The sequence below is a fragment of the Acipenser ruthenus genome, chromosome 19, assembly GCF_902713425.1.
Source record: "Acipenser ruthenus chromosome 19, fAciRut3.2 maternal haplotype, whole genome shotgun sequence".
In the NCBI taxonomy this organism is placed as follows: domain Eukaryota; kingdom Metazoa; phylum Chordata; class Actinopteri; order Acipenseriformes; family Acipenseridae; genus Acipenser; species Acipenser ruthenus.
In genome coordinates, this window is record NC_081207.1 from 18,493,300 (window position 1) to 18,521,196 (window position 27,897).

A 27,897-nucleotide genomic window follows, 5' to 3' on the forward strand; every position below is an offset into this window, starting at 1 on the left:
ATCATGTTGCCCTGAGCTGCTTTAAATTACCTGGCGACAACAGTACCTTGTTTCAAATGTTAAAATTATACAGCCAGACACTTCAAACAAGCTCTGTGTTGCCGTGAGGAGCAATCAACACAGAACGAGATTTGCATACATCATAGACGCACAGTAAGCACAACCTCTGAGTGATGCCCAGTTTGTGTCTTTGGTTTACATGCAAATATTATATTGTAAGAATGATGCACAGTAAGCTTTGTTTTCTTGCAAAGGTTCTGTGTTTATGTTGTGAGGTAACAATATTTTCCAAGACCATAGGCAAACGTGCTTCAGTCAGCCTCCTACAGAGAGGGACTCCTGTATCGACAATTTGAAGCCTGCATAATGCAGAGAGGCAAGACTGATACATTCCAGTCAGTTCTAAGAACTTAGTACATTCCAAACATGCATTCAAGTGCTTCAGTGATTTCACCCCACCCACCAAAACAGATAGTTTACAGCAAAGTCATTAGTAGGCTACCAATTTTTTTTTTTTTTTCTAGCAGTTAAAATTAGTGAAACTGTTCATTTTCCCTTCTTGCAGTTTTAAAAGCCACCTGCAGGTGCTAATTGTTGTTTGTTACTTTCAGAATGAATTACTGGGCAAATGAAGTGCAGCAGTTGTACAGCTGGGAAACCTTTACCACCTAATCGCTGATAGAGCAAAAGCATAGAAACATGGCTAATTACATACAATAGCATATCTGGTTATAGGGAAAATAAAAAAAAAAACCATTAGGTTGTAAAAAAATATGTACTTCCTTTTATTGCAGCACAGCAGTGACTCTTGTGCAGCACCTTATGGTTTTCGAGAAGCATAACGTAGTCTAAAAATAACTTCAAAATCTTGTGAAAAAGTTTTTGTAGTCTTATTATTAAAAAAAAAAAACTTACATACAGAAATCGCCTCTGAGCCAGCATTTCCCCAACTTCTGGCTCACAACTACAGCTCTGGCCAAAGGTTTTGCATCACGCTATAGAATTACCTCATTTTGCTTTATAAAGGTTGAATGAAACCTACTGAATAATGTTACGTCAGCATATCGAATTACATACCACGAAAAACTGACAAAAACTGAAAAATCTGACATTTTGAAATCTAACATGATATATTGTACTACTATTATGGCTTCCAGTAGACTTTTGATTACATGATGTTAAATAAAATATCTAATTATGTTCATATATATATATATATACAGTGTATCCCATATAACGATATTAGAGTTTGAAAACAATGATGCATGGTTGTCTTTGGTTAACTGACATACTAACAAGCAAAACAAACTCAATGTCCTAGTTAATTGTGGAAAACAACATCTATGTAAGGTTATAATCTGAGATGTTTACATTTTATTCAAGTTGGGTTTGTACATTTTCTTGTCTATTTCAGTGTTCCCTGGTCATGGGTGTGACTGTTTTGGACACCTCTATTGTACAGAAAAACTTAACCATGATACCTAAAACTTTAAAATAACAATAACATCTACTTAATCTTTCAAGAGCCTGCTATTTGATATTTCATCACTCACCTGTTAACCTTCAGAGGTTTCCCCCGTATTACAGTGTCTGCTTTTAACTGTGGGGTTCTTTTTCAACATTCATTTAGATTCTTCTTAGATTCTTTAGATCTATTTGCAAGATGACATCTCTAAAACTACAGTGTCCCACAATTATCAAGTGTGGACAATAATTAATTATTTATTATGCTGAAAATGATTAATGATAATTGCGTTTCTGAGACACTGTAGTTTTAGAGATGTCATCTTGCAAATAGAGGATGTTTTATTCTCTTCCGGTAAACAAAACATGTATACTGTACTTTTGTCTATAAAAAGATTCTGGGTGGTGTTAAACAAGTTTCACGAAATTGAATTCAAATATTTCTTTCTTGTTCAATTATCAATTCTATTTTGTGTTCACAGCAGTGGTATGACATTATTTAAAAAAAATCAGCACTCAAAAGCTGACAAACAAAAATAAAAAAGGAATTGAAACATGATATAAGATAATCGTGATTACCATGATGTTAAGCAATAATCAATACCTGAAACTGATTGTCCAACCCTACACAGCTCCATGTTCAACTATTCATTGCTTTTGAATACATGTGCTTCTTATGATCTTCCTCTGTTTTGCCATTTGGTCCAGTCTGCTTCATAGAGAAAGCACAGCATGTAGAGCAGTTTGTTTGGTAATACAAAGGATTTGAAACAAAGGCTATTTCATAGTGGTCCAGACATGTTATTGTGCGATTATGGTATGTATAGATGAAAATGTTATGAAAGTGTTATCATTTCACAATGGATTATAACAGTGTAGCTGCCCTTGCTATTGCTTTTGTAGTACCACTGCATTGTCATTGAAGATTATTTGGAAAGGGAGTTAGAAGGAATTAGAAGGTATTTCTAAATAAATGTACAAAACCAGGGTTCCTTTTTCCTTTACTAGGCCAGCTTTCGCACGCTCTTACATGCAGCTTGACACCTAATCGCCATTGACATTTTAATGAAGGGAATGCAGGTAGTGAAGGAGGGGATTGTAAAATAAAAGTTTCTGTCAGTCAGTGTAAACAGGAGGATTTGACAGAAAGGGGCTGTGGAAACCCAAAAGGGAATATTGAGCCAGAGTGTGAAGGAGCGAGCACCTGCCTGTTGAGCAGCACAGGCTTGCCAAGACATCATTTCATTTGTATTATATTTAATTTAAAATGCACTACAAGCTAATGAACGAATTCAGCAGAACTTACCTTGAAAATCAGTGCTATTTGTTGAACAGCACATGCACTTCAATTTTAAAAGGCTATTTAATGACTTCCCTCATAAAGAAAATGTCTTGATTTCTATAAATCCATTCTTTTCGCAAAGGAATGCTAACCAAGGTTCCCTTTCAATTCAAAGACGACCACCAACGAACATTATGTATGGGATATGCCTGCCCATTGGGTAGGTATCGCTGAGCTCTCTATACCAGAGCTGCCGGTAGGCCCCTTCCTGGGATGATGCACTTGGTCCCGCCCACCGAGGGATTAACCCTTTGCAGTCCATTTATTAAGTGCGTGTCAGGCGCGTCAGGTCCAATTTATTTTCACACGCGCAGTTAATTTTAGACGCGCTGTTTACAAGTATTTTTTTCCACAGTCAAACGGGTTTAAATGGCCCTGCATATCAACAAAGCACTCACTAGGCATCTCCAGCCCTGCCCCACCCTTTCGTTCGCTATCGCTTTCACATATGCTAAGAAATAAATAATAATAATAATAATAATAGTCGTACATACCGATCAATCATCTCCTGATCACTCGTTTTATCACCAAACTCCTCAATAATACGATCCAAATCATTATTTTATTACTATAACATCTCAAAAAAGCTTTGCATATGTCCATGATAGTCTCTGTGCGCTGAGTCAGTAACAGCCAGCTTGTTTCCTTATGACCGCCCCTATGTGATGCCAGGGGCAAGTCTGACTATCCATGAGATACGCCTTTTTTTATCGGCTTGTCTCGGCTCCTGTCGCTCCCACTCGGCCATTGAATGTTTTTCTCAGCTTTTTCCGGAGAAAAAAAGACTAGAAACCCGTTTTTTGCGTTTTTTTGATGATGTCGGATAGGGTCCGACAATGGACCGGATAGGAATAATTGCAATGTCAGACCAGGTCCGACATAGGACCGCAAAGGGTTAAAACTGTCTTCCTGAAGAAGCCATTTCTCTTTTTCCTTCTCAAGATGGTAAGGTAAGCCCTCTGTGTTGAGCTGAGCATGTTGATAGAAAAGAGCTTCTCGAGTCGAGCCGAGTCAAATGTATTTCCCTTGCATTCGTGCTGAAAGCTGACTTTGGAAAGACCGAGCCTTTTGACTTTCTGTTTAGCAGCCTCCCCACTTGCATGGTAGGCCGCTCTTTGTTATATGTCTGTCGTGTGTGAGCATCCAGTGGTTCCACCCCTGCACATCGTGCTGTGTGAACCTGCCACTCCAGGACAAGCATTCCTTCTGCATGCAGTGCTTGGGAGTCCAACATGACCAGGAAGCTATGGGCAGAGAGGATTTTTGCAACCTATGCACGGTTCTTCAGCCCAAAATACATCACCGTAGGCTCAACAGGGCCATGGGGTTAGACGATGAGTCTCCCATGGCCAAGCCGTCAGCAGCACTCAGGGGCCCACCCTCGCTCCTTCATCTCTCGCAGGAGATTCCTTGTGCTCAGGCTTCTGTCTAGGCAGCAAGTTCCTGCAGTCCCAATACAGGTCCTGGCCCCGCTGCTACCTGCACCAGCCCCGGCCACTGAGCCTCCCACGGAAGCCCTGAATTGCAGCCATTGATGGCGGAGGAGGACATGCTATCCGGTGTCCTGGGATGACTCCTTCCCCACTGAGATGGAGGAAGAAGGGGAACCAGTGCCATTGACCATGACTGAACCTAGCTCAGAGGTTTCCTCCGAGTCTAGTTTACCATCGTTGCCCAGCTCTATGCCGGTTAACTCCACCATCGCAGCCTTAGTTAAGGCTCCACCGGTAGGTGGATTGCCCAGAGGCCCCATGTGCCCTAACCCTCAATGTAGGGTTACGGAGACACACCTAAAGAGGGCTTATGCAGTGGAAGCACAGGCGACTCGCCTAGCTAACATAGTGAGTATTCTCACCACGTACCTGGATGGCGTTTGGCCTCTCCCTAGCCCCATGTACATTTTCAATGTGCATAGATGCTATCCTTGCCCCCTTGCGTTGCAGGGGATCGTCTGACGGTGTCTCGCACGTGCTCAGCGGCCCTGAGATGGTGGAGGATATCCTCCCACCTCCGCACGAATGGCCCAGAACACTCCTCTATGCATTCCCGCCAATACCGTTGCTCCCGGGCTTCTTGGAGAAGGTCCGGTTAGAGAAAACGATAGTTCTCCTAGTGGTCCCTTGGTGACCCAGGAGAACAAGGTTCTCGACTCTATGCCAGCTCTTACGAGACTAACCCTCAATCAGACAGGAGGCACTCTCTGGCATCCAGAACCTGCCAGATTCCAGTTATAGGTCTGGCCCTGAAAGGGACCGCTGGACAACCCTAAGGCTAGCTGACATGGTGGTGGCTACTCTGCAGAGCACTAGGGCAGACTCCACTAGGTTGCTGTATGTGTACAAGTGGAAGTATTATCAAATTGGTGTCTGACTACAAGTCATGACCCGCTTTCTTGCCCCATGCCGGTTATCTTGCAATTTTTGCAATAACTGCTTGATGCTGGAAGATCACCTTCCACATTGAAAGTGTGTTTAGTGGCTATCTCTACGTGCCATACCCCCATAGATTCTGTATCTCCGGATGCGGATTTTCTGATGACCCAGTTTCTCAAGGGAGCTCGGAGGTTACACCCTCCTAGTGTAAAAATAATGTGATATCTTGTAACAATTGTAAGTCACCCTGGATAAGGGCGTTGGCTAAGAAATTAATAATAATAATAGGAGGACTGTCCTCCCCGAGTGGAACTGGAGACTCTCACGAAGGCCCTGTTTGAGCCCATACACTCCATAGAGTTGAAGTACCTGTCTATGAAGACAGCCTTCCTCGTGGCTATCACCTCCGCTAAGTGGGTCAGTGAGCTGCAGGCGCTGTCTGTGCACAGCTCCTACATGCGTATTTGGGAGGATGGCAACAGGGTGTCTCTGTGCACCAACCCTGCTTTCCTCCCCAAGGTGATCACAGCCTTCCACATTAATCAGTCTGTGGAACTGGAGTCCTTCCATCCACCACCATTTGCATCAACGGAGGATGAGAGATTGAATTTCTTCTGCCCAGTGTGGGCATTGAGATGCTATGTGGATAGGACAAGAGCTCTGTGTCAGTCTGACCAGCTCTTGGTCTGTCACGGGACACGGACCGTAGGAAAGCCCCCCTCAACGCAGCGTCTGTCGCATTGGATTGTGAACACAGTCTCGACTACGTATAATGGTGCTGCCTTGCCCCCACCTGGTAGGGTAGCTGCACACTCCACTATAGGATTGGCTACATCTTGGGCCCTCTTCAGAGGGGCCTCGATGTCCAATATTTGTACTGCGGCTAGCTGAGCTACGCCACATATTTTTCTCCAGGTTCTACCGCCTTAATGTGGTAGATCCTTCATTAGGCACAAGGGTCCTTGAGGGTGTAAGCTCACACCGCTAACCATTGGGTTATGCGGTTTTGATGCATCCCTCATATGCTGCTGTTCCTTCTCCCTCGCAATGGCTCTGGTATACACTATCCCATACATAATGTCATTGATGGTCGTCTTCGAATTGAAAGGGAACGTTATTTACCGTAACCCTGGTCCCCTGAAAGAGAAGACGATCACCAACCTCGAGGTCGCATCAGTCGCCCTCACGGGTTCGATGGAAAATGGGAAATGGCTTCCTCAGGATGACAGTTTTAATCCCTTGGTGGGCGGGACCAAGTGCATCATCCCAGGAAGGGGCCTATCGGCAGCTCTGGTACACAGAGCTTAGTGATACCTACCCAATGGGCAGGCATATCCCATACATACTGTTCGTCGGTGGTCGTCTTCTCTTTCAGGGAACCAGGGTCACGGTAAGTAACCTAACGTTTTAAAATTAATCAGACCATGTGACCCACACTAAAGTATTCTAAATATATAAAGCACAAAAGCAGATGACTTCTCAATGTCAAATGTGACTGAACGCACACAGGGAGCAGGAAAAGGAAGTTCAAGCAATAGTATAAAATTGCATACAATTTTAAAATGTGCAACCATTTGTTCCACTTAGACAAGTAACAGCAGCTAGTGCAGTTATTATTTTTTAACATCATAATAGCAACAATTACAATGATTAATTCCCAATGATTATCTAGGGTCTTCTGTTAGCTAAAGAATAACACATGGAACATACTGCAGTACTTTTACTATAAAGCAAACCCAGGCATTAAATACTATTTTTAAGGGACCCACTATTTTTTAGCCAAATTTAAGCTACTACATATCACCTTTCAAGCTCAACTCTTTTTAAATTTCATACGGAATTGGATAATAAAGTAAACATGGTATAAAACTATACCACGACTTCTGACATCAGCAGGAAAACAGTATTTTATATAAACAGAAACCTTCAAATGTATAACGCTTGAATAAAACTTGTAAGTCTAGGAAACAGGAATAATTATACAAGTGACTGTAATGTGTTTATCGTGGCACTGTAATGTATGTAGCTGCAAACCTATGATTAGAACTGACAAGAGTTATGTCCAAGTATTTTAAATCATTTTACAAGCACAGTACAATAACTGCCAGAAGGAAGACGTCTTTTTTGCAAGAGAAAGAAAAATAACTTGTTGCGTTGCCAGGGTAACTTTAACACTAAAACATCTCTATTGGCTGCTACTATAAGAAGTTTGACACTTACATCCTGAATTCTAGTGAGAATTATTCCAGGAGATGTTTTTGGGATTGAATTGTGATCCTATGCTTTCTTTACTTAAAGATATAAGTTTCAAAATATACATATAATGTATATTCTTTATTTCTTCTTCTCTTCTTCTGTTTGTGTGTCTACAATGGAAACTAGCTATGGGAATGTGAACCAGATGGACGGCTAACATGGTGAGATAAGGTGGAATGCAAAACACAACACAGATGAACACGGTTTTAGCATAAAAGTGAGATTCATTTTGGAATATGCCAGATTTCAGGTACAGTTGTAATTCAGAGAAGCCCTGTATGTTCCCTAGATAGGCAGGCATTATACTATAGGCATTTTGCTAATATTTGTTGTCTCTATGATCCTTTCAGGTTGAAATCTCCTGTGAGAAACAAATTCAGGTCATTTTGATGTATGATGCAGTCAGTGGCCTTCGGATTTAACTGAGAACATCCTAATCTGCATAATATATGATATTGCCTATGATACCTTGTATATTGTGTTTTATAATTGATCCCCAGAAAGAACTGATTATGATACAAAGTACATAACCACTCTGTATACTAAACCTGCCTGAGCTCAGGAAGACGGTTTCATGTTTGCAGAGCAGACTGTTTTTAAAATGGTCTGTTGTATGAATTCTAAACAAAACTGTCCCCCTTTCTGCCTTGATGCCACAATGACGTCATTATCAATCATCCTCTCCTGCTGAGCTTTCTGAAAATATCTCTTATATTATAGGAATCATTTTCTAATGAGTTCAGCAGTTACAACGACTTCTGCTTTTTAGTCTATTTTCTTTCTTTTTTTTTGCATGGTCTCTTAAAATAGGGTTTTGTTTGTCCCAAAACCACTAGATTTCAGGGTGGAGAGATGACTTTATACAGGTTTTGCCTGGACAGCTGGAAGTCCTGTGTTTGGCTGTAGTTTATTTGTATTGGATGTCAATGGCTGGATTTTGCACATTTGAATTAAAGCTCTTTGGATTCCTAACATTAAAACTGGGATCATATATCCAGAACCGTGTTTCACGCATCTCATCTCATAATGTGTAAATCAACCAATAACAGTATAAATACACAGCCCAGTATCCTGTATATTCTTTATATTTATTCTGTGTTGCCTTTAATGCATACGAGTTATGTGGACCACTGGGCAAACCATTATGTGTGTGTGTGTTTGTTTGAGTGTGTGTGTGTTTTTAGACTATAAAATAACAAAAGGATCAGGGTGGAGCTTTTAGGTGCTTGAAATATCAGGGCTGTGTTTGTCTTTTCTCAATGGGGAGCTTTTCCATCAACACACCTCCCACTAGAGTGATGATTAGCCTTTTTTAATATTATTATGCTGGTGAGCTGAGAGGTATAGGTATAGGTATTGTCTTTTTTCTCTATTACAAAACAGCAAGAGGAAACCATTGGGTATTTGCACTGAACTCCTCCACCTCTGCAGCAGGCTCAAATCCCTTATTTTGTAGCAATGATGGACACAGGTGGGACCAGGCACCGGACACAGGTAAGCAATTTGTGAATTTAACTAAACTATGTCCTGTCGGAAACACACTTAAAAGGTAATCAGAAAATTCCAAAGTCTGCATTGTATACCAGTTTAGAAGATCATGTTCAAAGTGATCCAGTATACCTACAGCTATGGCCAATGGTTTTGCATCACCCTATAGAATGAACTAATTTTGCTTCATAAAATCAAATGAAATCTGTTGAATAATGTTACGTTAACATATTGAATTACATACCGCTTTGTAGTTTTCCATATACTTAATGAAAAACTGACAAACATTAAAAACTGTGACACATTCGAACGGATCATACGTTCGACTGACTTGCCCCTCATCACAATGGCTGCATTGACCAACATGTCCATTATGAGGAATGGCAATGTTTGCAGAAAGCACAACTCCAGTTACAAGTGGGTCATGATGGACCGATCCCACAGCCATGTGCAACGTATTGAAAGACAAGCAACAGAGGTTATACAACGGCCCAAATGATATACACATTCCACACTTGACAAGACACACCTATTTATTAAGGCCGTTCTTTATTTTTGTTGGTCAGTCATTATATAATAACTCTGAAACTGGAGGAAATGTGACGATTTTACCATTGTGGAAACATGGACCAGCACAATAAATACAATGTCAAAATCATTTTTTCAGAAACTCCAGTACAAAGAGTGGATACAGAACCTCTGCATTAGGAATGACAGATTCCGGCTTACTACAGATACTTTAAACGCTGGCCTGTAATACCTACAGTAGTGGCAGGTGTCGGGGTGTTATTGCTAAAGTAAAAATTATCCAAAAGAGTGGAGTGGTTCAATATGTTTCCCCAATATGATTCTAGCTCAGGTCAGTGGAGTGTCTTTGTTGGGGTTTGATATGTCTGCTTTCAAAGCAATATCTGTTATTTAGATGTACAGTATTAAATGCAAGAGGCTGTCATTTAGCAGAAGATCTCTTGATGAATAAAGAACAGCCATGACAGCAGTTCATGTTCTATGAAATATGTAAAACATGTTGGTGCACTTACATTGTTTTCCACTGGGTAAACAGTTTTCTTCTCATGTCAAATGAGGACCAAGTCAAACAGTTGATCTGAATCCCTGTTTGCTCTGTACCCCCTCAGTGTGGTCAAAGACAGGTTAATTATGGAGACTGATATATTCTTGCATCTTCCTGACCTGTTGGTCTTGACTTTCTACAGTTAGAAAAGCCCTTTTAGTGGTAATATATCAAGTATATTTGATGTTTCAGCTATAGCACTCTACACATGTTTACATTATGACCAGACATGCTTTACTTAATGGATACATAACTGCTTTTACAAAGATTAATTTTAACTGCTTGAGTGCCTTGACTGCCTGATGAAGATAAATATCTTTGCTCCATATTTAGTGGCTGTGCTTGTCGCTGGCACAGTGCATTGCGATGGATTAGGAAGAGATTACTTTAGTTTTAGGGGGGTTTGCTGGCAACAACATGGAACACAGTCTGGTACTGTGAACTCTAGCTTCCTGCAAGTGAAGTGATGTACTGCTGTCATTCTCATGCATTTTTAATCTTGAAGAGAAATATAAAATGTAACTTACATGTTTATTAATAACAGGCAACAAACCTAAAAGCTGCATATTTGGTCTTGATAATGAGTCTAGGCTAACTTTAATAAAACATGCAACAAGATTTATACCAGCACAAATACAGTAAATCAAAGTAAAAGGCAGTAACTGATTTGAATCCCATAACGTGTTTAAAAATGTTTTTCGTTAAACTAAAATGGAAACTTTATAACAATTAAGTTAAGTTATTTTCATATGTTGTTTTGTATCCAAACAGCAATAAAATATCTTGAAAAGTATTCAAGTTTGCTGTCGAAGTGAGTTTATAGCAAGTAGTTATAGGAAAGAAGAAGAAAGTTTGAAATCCCTGTTCTTCGTATCTTAACCCTACCACTAATGGGACTATTTGCATTTGATTAAAAAAAATAATGTAAAAATGGTTAAACACATGGAAGTTATTTTCTAAAGAGCAATAATCAATCGTACCACTGCCAGAGCGAATGAAATAAATGGTTGTGTGTAATTGTTTTCAGTTTAGAGCTCCTTTCTCTACAATAGAAAAAGACATTATGCCTTAACATAAACAACAAAAATAAAATGGAATTAAATCTGAATGTTTTTAAATTGTGTTATTACTTCCAGAGATTGCCTAATAACTGAGGCATCTGTTCTTTAGGCAAAAAACCTGCCTTGAAAACCGTATTGAATTAATACAAATCCAGCTACCACTAGATGTTTAGTAGTGTATCCCAATCCATTTGATTAAAATAGAAAACAATTAGGCAATTAAAACATTGTAAACAGTTAGCAGTTGTCCTATTTGTTATGTTTACATTAGTAAACTGTGTTACAAGATTGTGTGCAAAATGTGTTTATTTATTTATTTAAAAGAAATTGATATAACTGTGGGTCTGACCGGCATATATTTCTGCTCTGCTAATACTACAGTGGTTCACACAAACACATTTTGCATCATGACAAAGGAAGTACTGTGTAGTGAAAATGTATTAATCTTCTTATCGACACAAAGATCTCAACATTTTGCGTTCAGATGGGTGCTGATGAATACACATTCAGTATGTTTCTACAATCTGTCATCGGCTCTGAAATGTTCATATAATGGCATCCATATTCATAATGTTGACTCTTATGCATGGATCATCTACGTCTGTCTGTCCGTCTGTCACACTCTGCATAGTGAACACCATTAAGGTCTTGGGCTTCAGTCTGAATTCTCAAAGCTGTTATCTGACATACAATCAAAATTATTGACAAAGGGAGTGATCTTGTTTTTTGCCTGATTTACATCATCATGGGATTAAGCACATATATTGGAGCCCGGTATTTATTTACGCAGGTGTGTGGTGTGATCTAAGGTTTTAGGATTGTAGCATCTCAAATATTTTGAGGAGTATGTGTTCTTTTTTTTTATTTTATAATTTTTTCCGTGCCAGGACACAGAGTAATTGCTAGAAAAGCAATCCTATGAGGTACAGTGTTTTTGAAGAACTAAAAGTCAAGGAAACATTCTTATGACCACATCGGGTAATGCAGCCAAAGGGAACTGCTAAACACGAGGTAAGAAACTGGTTGAGGATCAACTGGAGGAAAGTGTAACTCAGTGGATTACTGCAATACTGTAATAACATTTGGATTTGAACAAAAATATACTGTATATGCACATGTACTGTATAAGGAATATCAAATTCCAAGTCAAAGTAAAAGTGATATTTTTTGTAAGGAATAAGGACCCCTATAAAATTTGCATGGGATCACCACACAAAACATTTCCTTTCGAAAACATGCTTACTTCTTAAGCACTATTCTAGGGGGAAAACAGTCTTATCTTATACGGTCTGATTATGAGCTCTACAACATTTCACCATTAAGTTATTTGAAACAAGATCAAAGATGGGAGTTGAGAAAAAGCAGGCAACTGTAGGCTTCCTTCATATACTCTGAGAAACTGCTGCTGCTAAAATCAAATAAAGCGCAGCCTATTGGGCATCAGTTACAGACAGTTGACCTTGCCTGTTAGGTATGTCACTGTCCTCACCTATAGCTATGATCCTGATCAAAAAGAAATGGTCTAAACAGACTACTACTGATTCTTAAATATAGCAATATTAAAGCATACAAAGTAAAAAGTTGAAAAAACCTTGGGTCAGCAATGAATAAGCAATGAACAGCAATACTAAGGTGACCTTTGGTGACTTAATTCGGGAACAATATACTGTATAAAAAAAAAATCTAAAATGTTTTTTATACTCTTGAGATTTAGAAAAAAGAAGTTAAGCCAACATCAATTTTTCTCTCTCACGTCCTCACTATAAAATATGCTTAAGCTTTATGCTGGAACAGACAAATGCAAGTTCAGCCAAAGCATGCGCTGGAGGAAAAGCTTCAGTTCAGGGCCAGCTATCTTCAGCGGCAGGTGATTTTGTTTCCATGTGGAATATTGGCTTCCATTAAGGCATATTGAAAGGCATCGTTTCTTTGCTGCATTGCCAATGTCATTTGCAGTTGTAGATCTATAGCCCACACTTTCACAAAGAACAGTCTGATACTGGGGTTAGGCACAGCAGATTGAGACTGTTTTTCTCGATAAAAAGCTTGTTGCTTCTCACACCTTTCACCTCATGAGATTCAAGTCTGGCTCAGGTCACACATGAAATTATTTTTTGTGGTCTGCATTACAAAATCGCTATACAATTTGGCACATCTGTACAAGTTTCTGTTTCAGCATCTACAGAAAAAAAACTACAGCAACCAGCATTCAGAATTTGATTAGCTTTTTTACTAAGTTCTTTTTGTTCATGAAACACAAAATAAGTAAAGAAAACGGCGCATAGTTATTTTTTTATTATTTGTTAAAAAATATATATGATGAGCTCAATTCACAAAACGGCTTGGTTTGTTTAGGATTGTTAAAGCCTATTTTTTATTCATTATCAAGTTTCCAGTTCAGAAAAAAAAAAAAATTAAATAGCCTTAGGTTTATTAGTTTATTCTATTTGTTTTTCAAAGAGCTGTTTAACAAAACACTCCTTGTAAAAGACCTTCATTTTCTGTGAGTCATTCAGAGTTTTTAAAAAAAGTGTTTAAAAAAAAAGCCTAACACATGATAAATGGGATCCGTGTCATGTTTTAAAGAAAATATATATTAATCCAGCCAGGGTCTATTCATTTACTTAAATGTGGAGTTTGCATCTGCATGATAAGTTTTAACAGTATTGAAAATAAACAAACAAACAAAAAAAAATCACACCCAACATTTATTATGTTCTAAAATATTTCTGGAAAAGCACTTTTGCTGTTGTATACACAATACTTTCCAATATGTCCGCTATCTGTAAATAGTCATGGAATTGATGAGAGAATCCTCCGGGGGCCATGGAAAACACTGCTGTAATGTATAAACAGGGATGGTGCCAGAGATTATTCTTCTGAAGCGTGTGAGTCAAGCCTCCAGGTACAATGAAAAGAAATCAAATATTACCTGAGTAGAAGTGCTTAACCCTATGCTGCTCCCCAAACAGCTATAACTGACAAATATTTACAATATTTTAATATTCACTGGCTTTGACAAGCTCAACATGAACCAATAAACAAAGAAACAACAGCAACAGGCTGAAGTCCCAGAATGGGCTAAAGTTTAGGACCAAAGAGTTAAGGACTGCTTGTTATATGTTTTGCATATAACCAGTTGTCCAAATGTAATGAAATTCGCTATTGAGAGTATTGTATCATAATCTGGGGGTATATGGAATCTGTCTGACCGTCTGTATGTCACACTTACATATGCTTACAGTGAATGTAGGTCATGGTGATCTACCTATTCATGCTAGTGATAGCTCTCATTTTATATTGACAGCCGTGCTAAGAGAATGAATGTCCCTGATATGCCTGTTGATCTTTAAAAAAATGTAAATAAAAAAGTCCTACAGGTTCATACGCTTGAAATTCAGTATGGTTTACTGTGTGGTTTACAGTATGGTTTTCATATTTTCATAACTAGATTTCATGTTTCTGAGGGAGGTAGAGTAACTGTATACTGGGGTCTTGTGAAAAGCTCTTTTATTTGTCCCTGACAGTTATTGCTGCGTGTTTTCAGTAGAATCAATGTCCATCACTCACAGACAAGCACTGACACATCTATTGAAGAATACAGGACTCTGTTTCACGGGTAATTAGGAGTAAGGGACCGTTCTGAATTTGCCTTCATTTTCAGGGGTCTTTGGATAACCTAAGAGGTAGCAGCTCTGTACAGGTTTCAAGCTAAACCATCGTGGTATCCATTTAATATCGTTCTTGCCTGCCTCCTGGAATTAAATTACATAACTGTTTGTACAGTATATAGATTTATGAAAATGCTACCCACTATAGCAAAAAGGACAATGCATTCATTATGAACTTATAGTAGTTGGTAGCAGGGCATTTTGTTTATAGTGTTAATATTGTATCCCAACATTACAAATCAGGTGGATGTCGCAATTACTCAATCAGAGACACAGCCTGAAAACATGTACTGTAATACTGACTTTAATTGTTTCTGAAAATCAGTCAATCAATAAACAAATATTTAAACTTCAGATTGGAAATAAACGGTATGCTTTGCAAAAGTGCTGTTTAAAGACACACAAAGAAGAGTTTGAGAGAGCTCAGTAATATTTCTTTATGGGGTTACTATACCACTACCCTACCCTCTCCCTGTAACACTCTGCTACCAATGAATGTAAGAAATGCTGCCTTTGTTCTGTGAGGTAACTGTTACTGATATATTTCTTACATCCACTAGGGACAGTGTGTTGCAGGGGGAGGTTATTGAAATGTATTTGCTTACGATTGTAAGTCGCCCTGGATAAGGGCGTCTGCTAAGAAATAAATAATAAATAATAATAATAATAATAATGGTTACACTCTGCTCTACCAACTTAGACAGAAGACATGTCTGAGAGCCTTTTTGGGCCACAGAGGTACTTTCAAATTCTGAATTTTAAAACGTCACTCAGAGGACTGAAACAAAACATGTATACATGGTGATTCTAAACAAGAAAATTAATACATTGGTTAAGAAAACTGTGATATGGCAGGTTTGTACCAAGGTGCTATTTAAACTACCATACAGTAAATAAAGCTCCTTTTCCTGTTTAACTATAAACTGTAAGAACATATCACATAGTTTAGAATATACTGGACCACAGAGGTCAAAGCGGTCAAGGAATTCCCTTTAGAACAAAAACACAATGTTGAAAGCAATCGATTGTATAAAAACACACGCTGGCGCTCCACACACACTGCAGAGGAGTACAGAAAAACTAAGCGGGTCCATCCTATTCGGACAACTCTTTTTCATGGTGTCTGATTTCCACTAGACCACTCAGGCTCATAGCTCCCATAAAAATGTCTTTATGAGCGCTCTCACTGCTGCTCCAAGATCAAGACTGGAAAACCTCCCGTTGTCTTCCCTTTGGTAGTACTCTCTCTCTCTCTGCCTAATGTAATATACTGTAACTATAGCCAAAGTCCAGGTTGCATTAAAAAAGTATTTATTTTACACATAGTTGTGTCTGAAGCTGTCAGTTGGCCCAGGGCACATCTTTTATTAGTTACTGAAATTATGTGAAAGTGAGCGGCTCTATGATTTATACAGTATATACATTCTGGAATGTGCAATGAATGTGTTTTTCTGTATTTAGACATCTACTATATCTGGTGTAGCCTCAATTTAAAGTGCAAAGCCTGAACGTATTGAGTTAAAGGTTTGTTTTATTTCTCGTCTTCTTTATTCTCCTACCCAGCTCACTCAGACTTTGTGTAACTGCAGCTAGCTGTGGCTGAGAATTCCTGAAAACCATAATTCCTGATATTAAAATCATCCAATCCTAAATTCAATCTATATCTTCATGTACAGTGGTTCTCAAAAGTATTCACCCCCCTTGGACTTTTCCACATTTTATTGTGTTACAACATGGAATCAAAATGGATTGAATTAGGAGTTTTTGCCACTGATCAACACAAAAAAAGTCCATAATGTCAAAGTGAAAAATAAAATCTACAAATTGTTCTAAATTAATTACAAATACAAAACAGAAAATAATTGATTGCATAAGTATTCACCCCCTTGAGTCAATATTTGGTAGAGGCACGTTTGGCAGCAATTACAGCCATGAGTCTATTTGGATAAGTCTCTACCAGCTTTGCACATCTGGACACTGCAATTTTTGCCCATTCTTCTTTGCAGAATTGCTCAATCTCCGTCAAGTTGGATGGGGACCTTTGGTGAACAGCAATTTTCAACTCTTTCCACATATTCTCAATTGGTTTGAGGTCCGGGCTTTGACTGGGCCACTCCAGGACCTTGACCTTTTTGTTTTTAAGCCACTCCAGTGTGGCTTTGGCTGTATGTCATTGTCCTGCTGGAAGATGAATCTTCTCCCAAGTCCCAGGTCTCTTGCAGACTTCAGCAGGTTTTCCTCCAGGATTTCTCTGTACTCCATTTTGCCCTCTATCGTCACGAGCTTTCCAGGCCCTGACACAGAGAAGCATCCCCACAGCATGATGCTGCCACCACCATGCTTCACGGTAGGGATGGTGTTCTCAGGATGATGTGCGGTGTTAGGCTTGCGCCAAACATAGCGCTTAGCGTTGAGGCCAAAAAGCTCTATTTTGGTCTCATCAGACCATAGAATCTTCTTCCACTTGGTCTCAGAGTCTCGCACATGCCTTCTGGCAAACTAGCCGAGATTTGATGTGAGTTTTTTTCAACAATGGCTTTCTTTTTGCCACTCTCCCATAAAGGCCAGTTTTGTGAAGCACCCGGGCTATTGTTGCCATATGCACAGTGTCTCCCAGCTCAGCCGTGGAAGACTGTAACTCCTTTAGAGTTGCCATAGGCCTCTTGGTGGCCTCCCTGACTAGTGCCCTTCTTGCTCGGATACTCAGTTTTTGAGGACGGCCTGTTCTAGACATTCACAGTTGTGCCATATTCTCTCCATTTGTTAATAGTGGACTTTACTGTGCTCCGGGGGATATTCAATGCCTTGGAATGTTCTTATATCCTACCCATGATTGGTGCTTTTGAAGAACTTTATTCCGGATTTGCTTTGAATGTTCCTTCGTCTTCATGATGTAGTTTTTGTTAGGAAATGTACTAACCAACTGTTGGACCTCCCAGAGACAGATGTATTTAACCTGAAATCATGTGAAACACCTTAATTGCACACAGGTGGACTCCATTCAACGAATTATGTGACTTCTAAAGACAACTGGTTGCACCAGAGCTTATTTAGATGTCTCATAGCAAAGAGGGTGAATACTTATGCAATCAATTATTTTCTGTTTTATATTTGTAATTAATTTAAAACAATTTGTAGATTTTATTTTTCACGTTGACATTATGGACTTTTTTGTGTTGATCAGTGGCAAAAATTCCTAATTAAATCCATTTTGATTCCATGTTGTAACACAATAAAATGTGGAAAAGTCCAAGGGGGGAGAATACTTTTGAGAGCCACTGTAACTGAATTTAAAGGGCTGCTTAATTTACATGCCCCTAACATGCCTTAACAGTTTAATATCCTATTTTGTGTGGTCTGTTTGATTGTCCACTGTTATTTCTACTAAGCGCATTACTTGCTGTGCTTACAACTACATTACAATTGCTTCTGAAATGACTCCAGAAAGCAGATTTTCCAAAGAATTGTGCTGTGCACTGAAGTCTATACAACACTGACACATCCTCTTCTAAAAGTGTACCACTGTATTATTGCACTAATATAAAACACCTTTTAGCACCTATCCCTTTAAGCAATCATTGCACTGTGTTATCATTTTGATACAAACACCTATAAAATGTAATCTAAAGTTGTATTAATACGCAAATAAATAAAACAGGAGCACACAAAGTGTACCTATAGTACAGTTTGTAAACCCTTGTAATTTCAGTCCTAGTTAAGCAAAAATGGCCTTAACTAGGATCTCTCTTAATTGTTATCTTTCTCAGGGTACTCTCTATGAGCCTAACGGGGCATCTACAAAGCATATCAGTCCCCACCCCCACCTATTCCTTAGCTGATGGTCCATGTCCATGGTCCACTGACTCCTTTCTTTCATTTTCCCACATGAGTAAGCAACATATTATACACAGTTTGTTATTCATGAATGGGGCTCATCCAGAAGCTTTGCATGTACACCCAAGAGAGGCTTCATTTTCTGCAAGAACAAATATGAAGAAAAAAAAACTTTAAACTGAAATTTGAAATAATTTTATTTATTTATGTTTGTTTTTTTGGTATAGGAACAATGCAATCCACATTTGTGCAACCGTTTATGTGAAAATGAATGGTTCAGTATGTAAACATGCAGACCTCTCTATTTTGTACAAAATCGCTACCAAAGATCTGAATGATCTCTTTGTCTTTTATTCCAAACAGATTCTGTAGCAAGCACCTAATCTAAAAAGCACCACTCTGTGGTTAGACCACGACAGTAGCTGTTGTAAAATGATCTAGTTTCCGAGTGCTAAAAAAGGAAGACAGGTGCCAGAGACAAAATGAAAAGATTCTCTTCCTCCTCCTTCTTCTTTTTCGCTCTCATCTGTTGGGGTTTGTATTTTTTTGTTGTTATTGTAATGAAATCGGTCTCTCTGGTTTCACTCCTGTGAATTCAACAAAGCCTGGGAGACAGTCTGTTCTTTTCATTTTCCCACTCTGACAGGATACATTTCTTTTTGTCTGAAACAGTAAACTCTAGTCAACGCTTCCTCTGAGACCCTGAAGCAATGGGGTTCCTATGCAGCACCAGCATTACCTGTGTCTTTGGGTCTAAGAATGTACTATAAATGCCGTGGGCTAGGCCTATAATGTTCTGCATTGTTTCAGAATCTAAAAACAAATTGGTTAATCTTTTTTTCATACCTAAACCTTGACATCTAGGTTATTTAAGGATTATAAATTCATTCCTATAGGAAGGAAATCCAATAACCCTCAATAATACCGCAGGTTAAACGGATGGCTAACAAGCTCCAAGTTACATCCTTTTCTTGGGATTTGTTTATCTTTGCTTAGAGCTGGCCTGTATGAAAACAATGCCATGGTATCTGAAAAGGAAAGCTCAAATCACAACATAACATACCAGTATCAATGAACACATTTAATCGACGTGAATTTAAGTCAATTCTGCTTGGTCTGTTCAACTGATCTAAATGACAGAGGACTTAAACGATGCCTCTGCTGTTTAATAAATAAGATAGAAGCCTCTTTTGTTTTACACAAATACACTAAAGGGATACTTGTGCTTTGTATGAGATAATGGGCCATATTTTCAAAGCATTCACTCAAGTCTTTAATTAACCCCTATTTTTCTGAAAGAGGTAAAACTGTTAATTTTAAAAAAACTTGAACCAAACAATGATGTTATATATTTCAAGTTCTCTTAAGCATTCTCAAGGTGGTTTGTTTTTCATTTTGTAACATTAACATGATTTTTTCTCCTTTCAAAAAATAGGAGTCAATTAAAGAATGGAGGACACACTTTGAAAATACGGCCCAATAACTATCACAAACTTGGTACTGAAATTTGGAAACTTTAGTTTGGTTTGAATTACCTATGCTAAGTGTTATTAAAGTTGTTTAGTTTTCTGAACATCATTATCACTTCAGTGAATTCAATTTAAACTGCAACCACATTGCAGATTTGCTCTCTGCCCTCCAGGAATTAGGACTATTTAGAGTTGCTGTTGTCAGTAGAGTTCATTGATGAAAATTAACTTCAGAATACATTTTTTTAAATAATATTTTTTAGTAGAACCAGAAAGGGAAACTTTTCACAAGCCATTTCAAATATACGTTGTGATTAGACATGAAGTGGGGATATGGTGTGTTGATGTGGTAAACTTACTTTCTAATCACCCTGTATATTTACATCTACACCCTTTTGTTAAAACAATTATCCAAGCGCCGCCCGGGTGGGGAGGGCTTAAGTCAGCCAAGGTGTCCTCGGCTCACCTCGCTCCAGCGACCCCTGTAGACTGGCCGGGCACCTGCAGGCCTGCCTGTAAGTTGCCCAGAGCTGCGTGGTCCTCCGACGCTGTAACTCTGAGCTGGCTGCATGGCGGGCCTGCAGAGTGAAAAGAAGCGGATGGCTGACGGCACACATTTTCGGAGGACGTGTGCGTCCGTCTTTGTCTCTCCCCATTCAGCGCAGGGGTGGCAGCGGTGAGCTGGGTTGAAATAAAAAAATAATAATAACTGCGCTTTCCAAATTGGGGAGAAAATGAGAAAAATAATTGCTGATTCCAAATTTAAAAAAAAACGTAACATAACTGTTTTTCAAAAATAGTTTTTTGGAAAGACTAATAATGCTTCTAACATGTCTGTATGTGTTGGTTCTATCTGGGTTCAGTCGGTAAAAGGTTAACTCATGTGTGATTGATATCACTTCTCTATAAAAATAAGACTATATTTCGGGACCTAAATAAAATACATTGTAACTGAAATCTGAAAAATGCAGAACCATTAATCCATTGTTAATAAATTGCATGTGTGATATAATTATTTTTATGTGGATCATAATGGTGGCCACACACAATGTCATCCACAATTAATCATAGAACAAAATGTTTTAACTTAAGCAAATGGTGAAATATGTGTCACTGGCAATACAATGCAATTCACAGTCCAAATTAGTTATCCATTCAGGTATCATATTCTTGTCACAAGCATTTTCTTATATATATATAACGTTTCGATATGTTGTACATATCTTTCTCAAGGCAGCATGTGTTTGAATCAAAACATTGGAGGTATTTATAGGTGTTTGACGGCATGACAACTACTTGTTATTGTTTATATTCAAATCCATGACTTATTTTTGCATGATGTAATGGTGTTCTATATGTTGTGACATCATTGTTACTTCTATCTTTAAATCTGTATTAATTTTAATTAACATTACTTTATATAAACTTATATTTATATTATCATGCAATGCTAGCTCTGAGGATCAGCCTTGATTTGGCCTGCCCAGCGCATCAGCATGCACAACTTTTGAATTAATTTTGCTTATTTATTTATTTAAATGTTATAAATTTATTGGATTTAATTAGTTCATTCTTTTCTGTTGAGTCCCGCTGGCATAAGGGGTTTTCAATGCAATGTTAAGTCATGTTAATGTGCAATACCTATGCATCACCCCATTAGGCATGCAGGCCTTGAGGAGGTACAGCTGTGAGTCACTGCTTTCATTACCTTTCTAAGCATACATGCAAGTACACAATATAATTCCAAAAAAGAAGCAGCGTAAGAGAATTCAACAGAACAGAATGTTTGGGTGGGTAACTGTGGCAAAGTGCCCCGCCCCTGTGTGCATTTGTGTGTTCTATGTTGCGTGCGTGTGTTAATGTTGGTGTATAGTCATTGGTACACGGGATATAAACGGGTCTGTGTTTCACGTGTATTTAAAAAGTGTATATTTGTATTTAGGCACGGGATTGCACATCACGCACGTGCATCTAAAATATAATATGTGAACACGGGGTTTCACGTAATGAATTCACGTGCTGGGATTCAAGTGAATAATTACGTGAAACCCCGTGTTCACATATTATATTTTAAATGCACGTGCGTGATGTGCAATCCCGTGCCTAAATACAAATATACACTTTTTAAATACACGTGAAACACAGACCCGTTTATATCCCGTGTACCAATGACTATACACCAACATTAACACACGCACGCAACATAGAACACACAAATGCACACAGGGGCGGGGCACTTTGCCACAGTAACAAACAACTTCACCGCTCATATGAAGTCCCAGTGCATCAGATGCAAGGAAATTAATTATGCGTCTCAAAGACAGATTGGCAATCCCGTTTAGTCAAGGTAACATTCCTGATTAGTTCCACAGCACCCCTCTGACAGAGCTCCAACAGCAAGGGTGGGAGAGGAGTAAGCCCATGACAGACAGGTAAACGATTACTGTATTGATTACTGTAAGCTGGAACTCATTTTGTATTTCATTTATATCACAGTTGACTGTTTAAATTTAAAAAGGATATGTCTGTTTAAATAAAACACAGCTAGATCATAATCAAGCTGTTTAAACAAAGCCGTAATGTTGAGGCATACTGTACACTGTTGCAGATACAGGATTAATTTTTCTGAATAGAAAGTTTGACTAGCTGGACAGCATGAGAACAGAGCCTGTAAGCTTCAGAAAGCACATTTTGATAAAAATCTGAGCTGTTAAAGCCATTTCATAAAGATCTATGTTTAGAATTCGTGGGCTTCAGCGAGGCTATCTGTCATCATTTGCTAAGGTCGGGGAACCCAGCAGGGACTGGAAAAACGATCAAAGTCTTTCTGAGCTGGGGTAACAGGACGTTACAATGCGGGCCACACACCTATCCTGCAGCTCAAGAGGACTGCAGTGCTCAGGATGGGGAGGCAGGATATTATTGAAAAAGGACCTCTTTTATGAAACAGGCTACTCTAAGTGCCAAAAGTGTTTAAAAAATAAACAACAGGAATGTATTTAAGTAATCCACACCATCTTGTGCTAACAATTCACAATGACATCTGTGGGCATTTTTTCATTTGAGACAAGATTAATGTTTTTTATTTTATTTTATATATAAAGCAGTCTTTTTGTGCCACTGATGCTGTTTAACAGAATTGCAAAATCATTCTTATATCCATTGCGAATATATTGAACTACTGATAAACCAAACACCTAAAGATCCTTACCTTCTCAAACAACCCCCCCCCCCCCCCCTCCTTTTTTTAAGTGGCAGCTACCTGTAAGCCACAGATACCTTTCATAATTTGAATTCTGAAAGTGCCGAGTATATCCTTTCCCTTCCCATGTCAGCTCGGGGATCTGTGGTGTATATCTCCCTTTTTTAACAATCTCCAATTTTTCAGAGAAAGTTCTCCCTGAAAAAGGATTCGTAACCAAATCGACTATGATGTCTCAGTTTTCTCACATTTTCATTTTTTATTTTAGTGTAAAATAAAATTCGAAATAATTAGATGTTGTAAAGGTATTTGTATTTATCAATGTATAGAAGCAATATCATGTGAAATCCAGCTATCCTCCTAACTGCAGTGCTAACCAAGGAATATTCATGTTTTGGGGTTGCTCACTAATGATTGGTCAGATGTCAGAGCTTTGACTTTCCCATTGGTTGCTAAAGCAGGGCCTTCAAGTGAGGCAGAGAATACCCTGGGAGATTTATGGCCCGTCTCTGCTCACTCCTGATTGGTCGCCTGTCTAAAAAAAAGGACATTCTTCGACTCGCCTATTTGTTAAACTCACTCAAGACCTTCAACTGAAACGGAGAATACCCTCAACTGTTTTTTTTTCTAGCGTCTGGTCGTTGTTTTAGACTTATGCGGGGGAAATGCAGATCTCTTATTGGCTGATCACATCCCCTTCAGGAAACCCCTAGTCTTAAAAAACCTCTAGTAAACCTTGTAAGTCATCTTGGATAAAGGCGTCAGACAAATGAACAAATAATAATTAGAGTAGTATGTTTCACAGTATAAGCAAGCACACTGTATGCAAGTGAGTGAGTGCAACGTAATGTCATTTGACTGACGGTTTACTAGGCACTGTCTGGTCAGCAGAGAATACCTTGAAGGTCCTGACGGCACGCCACTGTCCCACAGTCAGCACACAAAATAAAAACATCTCGACACTTTATGGTGTATATTCCACTAAACATTCTTTTAAAAATATATACATTCAGGCACAGTGGAGGCAGGCACTATGAACACTTCCCTGACATGAACACCTCCAACATGTAGTGCTGAATTGTGTCTAATGGTGTTGCGGACTACCTGAACTGCATTCGAACCCGGATGTCCAGAGGTGAAAAGCTATTGAAATAGACATTCATTTACAACATACTGCTAGTTTGGCCTACAGCTCAAACAACTGCAGTCTACTGTCTGTCAATTTTCTGTACACAGTCACACCAAAAGTGAACGAGTAACAGACCCACCAAAAAAGTTTCATAAGAGCCTCCGGTGAGGCGTCAAGTTTATGTCTTGGTTAGTATTTTTTTTTAATAGGCATTTGACAATATCTTCCAGGTGTGTGAATTAGTTACATCTGAAAATTTTTTAAAAATCTGATGTGCTGCTAACTGAGGCATTCAGGGCTTTCTTCTTCAAACAGCACCTGCATCACAAAAACAAAGTGCACTTTCTGATAACCTTAGGTTAACATTGGTTTTACAAAAGGACAATTTTCCTTTCAATGCCTGCCTTTTAATGTGATGTATAGATCTATTTTAATTATCTATACAGAGACAAAACTAAATACTGCCATCTTTTACATTTTAAGAGGTTTAACATATCCATACGTTCCTTTATTACTTTGATAAAAGTCACAAGGTAGTTAGATTAAAGAGCATTAAAAATCAAGGGTAACGGCTCCTGAGTGGCGCATCCAGTAAAGGCGCATTGCCCTAACATTCTCACAAGTCAACTGTTATTGGTTTGTTTTTTAGACTTTATGTTTTACTGACATGAAAAAGCCTATTTATCCTGTCACTGCATAATATCTTTGTCTCCTATCCAAGTTTGCCCAAGTCTAGCCACTATATGTTGGCTATATTATTTAATACATGTACTTCCAAATAAATTAAATGATCAGAAAAATAGCTTTGTTAAATACATGTTATTGATCTTTGGAGTTTCTTCCTCACAATCATATCATGGTGTGCTGCTTAGTGGATATAGTAGCAACTGCAGTGTAACTACATTATACATGTAGTTAATGTGTATCCTTTAGTTGCACTGTCTGTGTTAAAGCACATTTTAAAAGAAAAACAAAGACCATTTGCCTCTGTCTATCTGTCTACCTGGTGAACAAGATAATTGCCTTGAATTCTCACAATTCTCCTCCAAACGTTTATCATAGCCTCGGATTGTCTTCGGGTATAATTGGAGATAACCTGATAAACTTCATGTGGGGACCCTATACATGTATGTGTGTGCATGTTTTTTTATGCAATGCTGTTTATATTCAATTACAAAAACCATCAAAAGTGGTGACTATTTACTTGTCCTTGGCGAGCCTTTAAACAATGCTTGGTAAGATGTAAAAACATGTAAAAGTAACCACTATTAGAAAAAACACATCATAAGGAGATATATATATATACACTGAGTGTACAAAACATTAGGAACACCTTCCTAATATTGAGTTGCACCCCCTTTTGCCCTCAGAACCGCCTCAATTCGTCGGGGCATGGATGCTACAAGGTGTCAAAAGTTGTCGATGCTTCCCACAGTTGAGTCAAGTTGGCTGGTAGTGGATCTCTACTCCGAATATCTCGTTCCATCTCATCTCACAGATGCGCAACTGGATTGAGATCTGGTGACTGGGCAGGCCACTGCAGTAAGCTGAATTCACTGTCATGTTTGTGGAACCATTCCTGGACAATCCTAGCCTTGTGGCATGGGGCATTATCCTGCTGAAAAAATCCATTAGCAGATGGATACACTGCTGCCATGAAGGGATGCACCTGATTGGCAATGATGTTCAGATATCCTGTGGCATTCAAACGTTGCTCCACTTTTATCAAGGGGCCCAATGTGTGCCATGAAAGCACACCCCACACCATCACACCACCACCACCAGCATGCAATGTTGACACGCGGCATGATGGATGCATGTACTCATGTGGTTTTCTCCATACCCTAGTCCTCCCATCAGCGTGAAACAGCAGGAACCGGGATTCATCAGACCAGCCAATGTTTTTCCAATCCTCCAGTGTCCAGTGTTTTCGTTCCTTAGCCCACTGCAACCGCAGTTTCTTGTGTTTTGCTGAAAGAAGTGGAACTCTGTTAGGTCGTCGGCTGCCATACCCCATTCGTGTCAAGGTATGATAAGTTGTGCATTCTTTTATGGGTCTTTCGGCACCAATGTTGTACTGGACTGTCAGTTGATAACTGTAGCCTGTCTCTTGCTCTGCACAATTCGTGTCAGCCTCCTTTGGCCTCTTTCATCAATGAGCCGTTTTTAACCACTGGCCTGCCATTGGCTGGATCTCCTTTGGGTGGTGGACCATCCTTGATACACACAGGAAACTGTTGAGCGTGAAAAACCCAGCAGCGTTCCAGTTCTTGACACACTCAAACCGGCGCGCCTGGCACCTACTACCATACCCCGTTCAAAGGCACTTAAATCTTTTGTCTTGCCCATTTACCCTCTGAATGGCACACATACAGTACACAATCCATTTCTCAATTGTGTCAAGGCTTAAAAATCCTTCTTTAACCTGTCTCCCCTTCATCTACACTGATTGAAGTGGATTTAATAGGTTACATCAAAAAGGGATCATAGCTTTCACCTGGATTCACCTCGTCAGTCTATTTCATGGAAAGAGCAGGTGTTCCTAATGTTTTGTACACTCAGTGTATATATATACAGTGCCTATAGAAAGTCTACACCCCCTTTCAAAATGTTCACCTTTTTTTGCCTTATAGCCTGGAATTAAAATGCATTAAAATAGTTTTTTGTTTTTTTTTCATTTATCTACACATCCTATCCCGCAACTTCCAAGTGAAAAAAATATTCTAGAAATTTGTAGAAAATTAATTAAAAATAAAAACTGAAATCTCTTGGTTGGATAAGTGTCCAACCCCCTTGTAATAGCAATCCTAAATTAGCTCAGGTGTAACCAATCGCCTTCAAAATCACACACCAAGTTAAGTGGCCTCCACCTGTGTTAAATTGTAGTGATTCACATGACTTCAGGATAACTTCAGCAGTTCCTGTAGGTTCCCTCTGCTGGGTACTGCATTTCAAAGCAAAAACTCAACCATGAGCACCAAGGCGCTTTCAAAAGAACTCCGGGACAAAGTTGTTGAAAGGCACAGATCAGGGGATGGGTATAAAAAAATATCAAAGGCCTTGAATATCCCTTGGAGCACGGTCAAGACGATTATTAAGAAGTGGAAAGTGTATGGCATCACCAAGACCCTGCCTAGATCAGGCCGTCCCTCCAAACTGGATGACCGAGCAAGAAGGAGACTGATCAGAGAGGCTACCAAGAGGCCAATGGCAACTTTGCAAGAGCTACAGGCTTTTATGGCCAAGACTGGTCAAAGTGTGCATCTGACAACAATATCCCAAGCACTCCACAAATCTAGCCTGTATGGTAGGGTGGCAAGAAGGAAGCCATTACTCAATAAACCCACCTTGAATCCCATTTGAAGTATGCAAAAAACAGCCATGTGGCAAAAAGTTTTGTGGTCTGATGAAACTAAAATGGAACTTTTTGGCCTAAATGCAAAGCGTTATGTTTGGCACAAACCCAATACAGCGCATCACCCAAAAAACACCATCCCTACTGTGAAGCATGGTGGTGGCAGCATCATGTTATGGGGA